We start from the raw sequence: 8,401 nt of genomic DNA on the forward strand, positions 1-8,401 counted from the left end.
TGAAAGCAGAACAGAGCATCTCTGATATGTGCTACAAAGGCAAATGAAAAACCTATATATAACTAGCTGCCAAGGAGGAGAGAAAATATGGAGTAAGTCAGAAGAACTATTTAAAGAAATAAGGAATGGGGAATTGTCAAATTGACAGACATCAATGTTTATATGAAGAAAGTACAACAAAGTGCCAAGCAAATAAACCAATGAAACCATACTTAGTATATGTAAATTATTTTTAAAAAGTATATCTTAAGGGACAAGGGAAAAGTACTCATTACGTAAAGTAGAACAATTAAATGAATGAGTAATGAAGGAAAACAATGTCAAATGGTGGAAAGAAAATAAGTAAAAAAATTTAGCTACAATTTTATATTTAGCAAAAATATTGCTTAAATTTTAATAGATTTCAAAGGATATTTCCGACAGAACCTGAAATTACTTTTATCCAGGAAATTCACTACATAATTGGTTAAAAGAATTCTTCAAGTTGAAGGAAAAAAATTAATAAAAGTCAGTTTCACAGTATGTGATAAAAAGCATCAGGACAAAAATCTCTCTAGGGAAATATATAATATTGTCATTTTAGTACTTACATTTTTATATTTAGTTTTCAAATTTAGTATTTATATCTTATATTTAGTTTTCAAATTCTTTAAAATAAAATACATTAGTTAGTTTATATTGTACAAAGAAGTAAAATATAAGAAGTTCATAAAGATTTGGAGGGGAGTAATTAAATTTACTGTGATAAAGTTTGTAAAATGATTATAAAATGTGTATTTGTGTATTAAAATCTCTAGCACAACCAAAACACAAATATATAGATAAGTTAATATAGGATATATTCACAAATAGGCAGGAGAAAAGAACAAAGAAATAAAGAATAAATGGGATAAAGATAAAAACATACCAAGATAGGAGACTTAACCCAGACACATCAATTATTAATTTTATATATTTAAATTAAGATACTCAATGAAAAGTCAAAGATTATTAGACCAGATGATCAGGTAAGACCACACTACATGTTGCTTATAGGAAACACATTTTAAATAAAAAGACAAGGTAGCTGAAAATAAATTGTTGAAGAATTATAGACTATGCAGACACTAAGCTTAAATATGTTGTAGTGGCTATATTGATATCTGATGAGGTAGATTTCAAGGCAAATATATTACTAGAGTTAAAATGGGTATTTTGCAATGAAAAAGAATCAATTATTTAAGATCTGACAATCCTAAATGTGTACCTGTTAACAGAACTACAAGATACTTGACAAAATTGACAGAGCTAAAGGTAGAAATAGACAAATCTACAATAAATGTTAAATATTTCAAAGTCACTCAGTAATTGACAGAGCAAGTGTATAAAAATCATAAAGATATAGATATTTGATCAACATTATCAACTAACTTAAGTTCTGTAGATCTGATTGACCTAATGGACATTTAAGGGACCAATACAATCCATATTCCTTTCAAGTATCCATGGAACATTAAGGTAAGTCATAATGTGAACCATAAAAACAACTGTAAATGAGTATAAATTAATAAATCAAGCAAAGCATATTTTCTGACCCATGTTTATTTCCTGTACTATTGCTTCTTTTGTGTACTCCATGTTCCATCTGCTATTACTTCTTTTTGTTTAAAGAACTACATTTAAAATTTCTTTTAGTACCGATCTCCTGGAGATAATTATCTCATATTTTATTTGTGATAAAAATACTTATTTTGTTTTCATTTTAAATGATATTTTCACTAGATATAGAATTCTATGCTGGAAAGCATAGACAAAAACTAAAAACAGTAGCAAGAAGACCTTCAGACCACAAAGCAGAGAGAAAAGGGGAATTGAATAGAAAGAGCTTCAGCCTGCAGTGCCCCTCTGAGAAAGTATTGGCCAGGTTGATGTATCTCCCAGGAGAAAGAAATCCCATTAGAGCAGGAGTCACATAGTAGTCAGAAATATCACAGCTCAAGAACTCCAAGCATGTTCAGCCATTGTCTGAGAAGAATGTGGCTTTGATCAAATACTCTGGTAGATCCTGAAGTTGGGGCAGCTGGAGGTTGTCAACTAACTTATTTTTCAGCACAGGTTCTCTCTTGAAGAGAGTTCTGAGTTGTAGCTCTACCATGGCTGCCACAGAACTAAACTTCCTTATCCGAATATAGACTATCTTCGATAGGGCTACAACTAATTCTTAGGATGAGAGACTGAATACTTTACCCTTGAGCTCATGAACATGACAAGACTATCTGCTTTAGCCTCTTCTATTAAACATCGTACAGTATTTTATATATATACAGATGTATAGATACGTAATATTAATATAAAGGTACATTACATCTGGTTCTTTGTGATGCCCTAGTCTCTCATATCTTTAACAGTTTAAAATAATATTTCTTCCCATAAATAAACTGATTCTCTCAAGTCGCTTTACTTTGTTTTCTTATTAGTTGCTTCCCCGGCCATCTTAATCTATTGTGCGTAAGAGAGTTACTAAAAAGCAAGTTCAGCTAACACCCACGTGGGAACACTTATCCTCTCCATACAAGATAAAGTAAAAAGTACTCTAGATTGAGCTGGCTGGCACTTACTGTGGAAATCGCTGCTAATAACATTTTTAGGGTTTTTTATTTTTTTAATTTTGTTGGACTTTCTGTACATTGTGGAAAAGCTAGTGCCCCATTTCTTCCTGAAGAGTGAACACTTGTCTCTCACTTAGACTACCGAATAGAAGTCCACAGTACTCATTAACCCTCATGTAAACAATATGGTCTCCTAACCTTTAACTTTTCCCACCAGACAAGAGAATTTATTTTACAACATCCAGAGTTTAATCCTTCAGTTCTCTCTTAGGTAGGGGAGCTACAGTCTTCTGCCTGCGTGGAGTGGGGACAGGAGACTTAGCTATAGTTTCTTCTCAATTAGACTTTTGAGCAGTCCACCTAAGCTTTAGTTTTAAAGGTCACCTTCCTTTACCTTTCAAAGTTTATTACTACCAATTACTATAGCTTCTGAAAACTCTATGGGGATATATTAACTTCATTCTTGACTGTCTCCACTGCTAAATTAAGAATCTGCCTTCTTGAGCTTACTGCATTTAACCAGAAGGCAGTTATCCCTTTAATCCTTTTTAACACACTTAGGTTATACCTATGTATGCACGTGTGTATAATTTTTTCTGTCATCCTGGGATCTCTGCTCTTTGGGTTTACTTTGAGGTTTTAAAGCCAATAGCTTGAGTTCTCTCAGTGCTTATGACTGCTGACTTTCACTTATCATGAATTTTGTAATTTGATTTTGAGCTTCTGAGCTCAACTTAATCTGGCCTCTTTTGATTGTTCCCTTTATAAATCCTACATGGACTAATGTGACCCTCCAGAGCAATTTTGGATTAGATTTCTAGACCACCTAGGGTTTGCACAACACCAGGATCATTTTTTAATTGCCTACTTTCTCAGCTTGAGCTATCTTCACGTTATGAACATAGTGTAAAATCATGTTCAAACACAAAGTTGCAGGACTATTCTTTTGATTTCTTGTGAGAATTTTTGCCCTGCCCCACCACACTCAGAGTCATGGCAGATGCAAGCTTAATTTTCTCTGGTGACAGATTGTTAGTTCTTTTATCACCGATACTAAAGGCCTCTATACTAAAGGCCTTGATGGTACCTAATCTATAGAAATTTTGTAGGCCTGAAGGCACAATACTCTAACCATTATTATTTGAATAACTTTATAGGACTGTTGCTGTATCATCTCATTTACCTGTTTAGTTCTCAATGCATTCTTCACTTCTGGCATCTAGAATTTCCTCTTCCTTTTTTTTTTTTTTTGCAAACGACTGCATAATCTTTTTAAAATCATCCTATTTTATCTAGAAAATCTTTTTCAAGAAAAAGAAAGTTAATAATTGAATTACTCTATTCTACCACACATAGTAAATAGTATTACAAAGAAACCACCGTTTGTTTCTTAAGAGTAGTATATGTTTATCAAACTAAGAGACTTACTAAATAGGACCATGGTCTGTGTTTCCACTTTCAATATCCTTTTTGGAAATTTCAAAGCTTACAGTGCCACTGCATATGTTCATCATGTGTCAGTCTTATCTTTAGATCTACACTTACATCGATTATTGGTTTGCTGCACTAAGCAAATATTTTTTTCAGTTCTCAAAAACTATGTTTTTTCTTTTCATCTGTCTTCCGAGTGGAAATTTTCTAATGTGTCTTAGGTTATATCATTTTGTCTGACATTTACCCCAGCTTATTCTTAATTCTCTATAACAAACCAGGAAACAGTTGCTGGCTTTTCCTACTTTCATGCATCTCTCCTTAGGAATTCCATATGAGTGCTCTAGTTGATTTGTGAGGCTGTCTTTTCAGTTGATGGTGAGGATGGCACATAGTGACACTTTGAAGTTACTCAAGAAGCTGAATGTGACATCCATGGCAAGTCTCTGTTCACAGCAAGAGAGATTTTGTGCTCAGTTCTGCTCTATTGACCTTTTGCTCAATTTGTCCTTTCATGCCATAAGCTGTGATTTAGAAACTGATGCTGGCTACCTCTATTTTTCAAGTATTTACCACTTACCAAATAATATACCATATGACAGGGTTGCCTAAGAAGAATTTGTGTGATTTATGACATTTATGATTTATAACGTAAGTCACTATATTGTCAAGTGTTTTCTTCCAGGTGTAATTTATAAAAATATCAATTCATCAATTATGTTCAAATAAATGTTTATGTGTGTGTATATGCATATATATACATATATATATATGCATATACACACACATATATATTAAACATATGTATAGTGCGTGTGTGTGCGCACGCGCGCTAAGAACAATCCTCTGGTGTTGGCGGTATTATTTTTGCAATTTTACAAATGGAATAACTAAAGCAGAGAGGTTCAATTTCTTGACCCATATTACCTGGCTAACAGTGATAATGTAGGATTTGAGCCCAGGAAGTCTTTTTCCAGTATGTATGCTTTTAGCCATGACAATATATTATCCCTCGGTTATAAGGTATCTAAGACCTGTTGCTTTTTACCCATTCTGTTCACCTATTTCCCACTGACTTTCCTTACTTAATTTCCCACTTGTTCACTCAAACTGAACTTGCTGATATTCCCCAAATATTCCAGTTATAACTCTGCATCAGGCCCTTTGCACTGGCTCTTCCCTTCTGCTACAACTCTCTTCCACCAGAAATTTATTTGCCTCACACTATCATCATATCCCTGCATTCAAATAATTCCTTCTCACTCAGACCTATCTTGACTTCTTTATTGGAAATTTTGACATCCCCTCTCAGCCTTACACTGCTCTAGATCCACTCAATATCCATAAACCTATCACCCTCTAATATACTATTAAATTTATTCATAATTAATTGCACCGAACTTATTTTGGTGTCATATAGAACTAGAAAGGAAAAATAAAATTAAATTAGTAATTCAGGAAATAAAAAAGTTAAATTTTATATATCCTAATCACTCATTTATACACAGCCTTTTTTCTCCGATTTTGAAATATTTAATAACAATACTTGCAATATTCAATAAATTCTAAATTAGGATAAATGAACATGCACTGGAATTTATAGTGCAAAGTTAAAGAGATTAATTGAGGTAAGAATTTCCAATTTTCTAAGGCTGACTTTAGAGACAAACTAAATGAGAATTAGCAATTGACATTTTTATCTTTTATCAGTATCACTGATTTCTCCTTCAAGCAATTTTTACCATATATAACTACTTTAATAGATATAAAAGCATTTTGAAAATAAGCTGCTCACAGATATTTATTGAGCACTTCCTAAATCTAAATATGTTTATAGGATCTCTTTTAATTATTACAAGTGTTTACAAGGTTTCGTTAAATCCCATATTTTATAAATAAGTCAGTTTACAGAATTCAGTGTCTTAGCTGTTTATCTAGTTAGTAATTTACCCAGAATGTAAATTCAATACTTCCTCCTAATAGAAAATGGATTCATCCATCGCCCACTGACATCCCAAATTTCTCCTATTCTTAGTATTGAGAAATAAAAACTCACGTTCACATATTAATAAACCTAGAAATATTTATTACTATAGCTAGTGGCATTTCACAAATGCCAATTTTTATTAATAAATTATATACCCTCTTAAATGTTTTCAAATATTATTATAAGTCTAATATAATTATTACCTTTTCTATTAAGTTCTTCCCAGGAAATCAAATATGTTCACCTGTACACAGATATAATTTATAAAGAGAAGATCAAAGCTGAGATAACCTATGATGGCAGACATACACACAATTATAGAAACATAATTGATCCCTGCTCATTCTTATACACTTCCTAAGCCCTGAAAGTCTTTGGAGGTTGACTTCTCCCCAGGTATCTATTTTATGGTGTCTGGTTTTCAAAGATGTTCTTTGTCGAACTATCCTTTTCTTCTCAAGTAAGCTTACCTATGGTGGATTGAAGTTTGTAAAGCAGAACGATTTTCAGCTTCCACAGCATTTCTTGAATGTTAACATAAATTCACAATGGAGCTCTTTATTCAACAGACTAATATGTACATATGCATTATTAGCAAAAATGAGATCTTCCATTCTTACCTTGTTAATCTGTTAAGACATTTTGCAATTGAATTTACTTTATAACTTCTGCGTAAGTTAAATTTTTAAAAATCGAATTTGAGGAAGAAATATGGACTTGGAATTTGAGGTTCATATATTTCAACTACTTTTTTAATTCTTTGCTTTAACTGGATTATTTCACTTACAAGTGAGATATATTATGTCATCAAAAATGGCCCTGCATTTCAGAAAAAAATATGTATATCGTTTAGCTCATGTTAACGTGAATCTTGTCCAATGTGAATGGTTAAATTATTCAAATCATTCTTTGGACTATTTGCCCAAATGAATATAGAAAAAAAGTGGTAATATCTTCTTAAAATCATAATATTCAGAAAAATAACTGGGCTAAAACATAATGGGTGATTTTATAGGGAATTATATTCTAAACCAAATCAATATAAGACAAAGTGTTGGGATGCCAAAAATACAAATTATTTTTAATTTTAAAATCTATGAAAAACAAAATAAACCATAGTAAAGCTCAAATATTGAATTAGTACTATAACTGGCTAACTTTAACTGATCATCTATTTGATCGTATGTAATATGGAGATAACAACACCTTGGTCTTTCTCACAAAGATTTTGTAACATCAAAGAAGTTGACAAATATGAAAACATGAATTATTATGGGGAAACACAACGTCCTTAACCTGTTTGTGGTACCCTTTTAGATATGGCCTACACCTATAATACCATCCTTACTTCCAAACACATTCCATTAAACGAAGTACACTTTGCACTTTTATTATATTATGTACTGTCACTACAACAAATTGTAACATTTTAGATCCCTCAACTGTGCTCCAGTTTCCCTCTTGAAGGTTTTTCTTCATCTTAATTTGTCTCTGTTCTGCCTATATCTGTAGCCTATTCTGTATTGGTCAGTATACAGGCAGGACCTCCTGGATGTTTTAGGCATATAAATATTTAGTTACAAATTTGTTTGGAAGGCTTGAAATTGCAAAAAACAACAACAACAAAAAAAAAAATAAGGATTAACAGAAACATGGAAGATGCCACCACTCCTGCCAGATCCCACAGTCTACACCTGCAGCTGTGCACCTGGAGACTTCCCTTTTGCCACTACTGCCTACAATGTTAGAGTTCAGTTTCCTGGGGGTGCTCAGTCTGCGTTGATTCTTCTACCACAGTCAGATCGAGAAATTTCCTTTTCTCTTATATAGTCCCATTTAATATCCCATTAGCACTTCCTAATAATTAAATAGACATCAGCTGGTGAGGGAGTCTAGGAAATATGGTTTCTAGATTGCCAGCTCCCTGTGACACTGTGGAGAGCTAAGCAGGATGAGAATGGAACCTGGAACCCATAGGCAGTATCTGTCTGAGTGCCTGTATTAGTTGTTAGAACTGTTGTAATAGAATACTTCAGACAGTGTGACTTAAAACAAGAGAAATTGTCTCACAATTCTGGAGATCAGAAAGAAATTCAAAATCAAGGTGTCAGCAGAGTTATTCCTTCCGAGGGCTGTGAGGGAAGGATTTATTGAAAATCTTTTCCTTGACTTTAGATGGCTCTTTATATTATCTTCCTTTATATGTATCTAGGCCCAAATTTTCTCCTCTTTTCAGAACACAAGTCACTATAAGACGGAAAAATTTAGACCCATCTTAATGACATTATAATTTGAGTAGGTATTTTATGATCATATCTCCAAATAAGGTCACATTCTAAGATACTGGAGACTAGACTTCAACATGTGAATTTTAAGTAGACAATTCAATCAATAA

Source organism: Pteropus medius, unplaced genomic scaffold (assembly GCF_902729225.1).
Source record: "Pteropus medius unplaced genomic scaffold, Ma_sr-lr_union100, whole genome shotgun sequence".
In the NCBI taxonomy this organism is placed as follows: Eukaryota; Metazoa; Chordata; class Mammalia; order Chiroptera; family Pteropodidae; genus Pteropus; species Pteropus medius.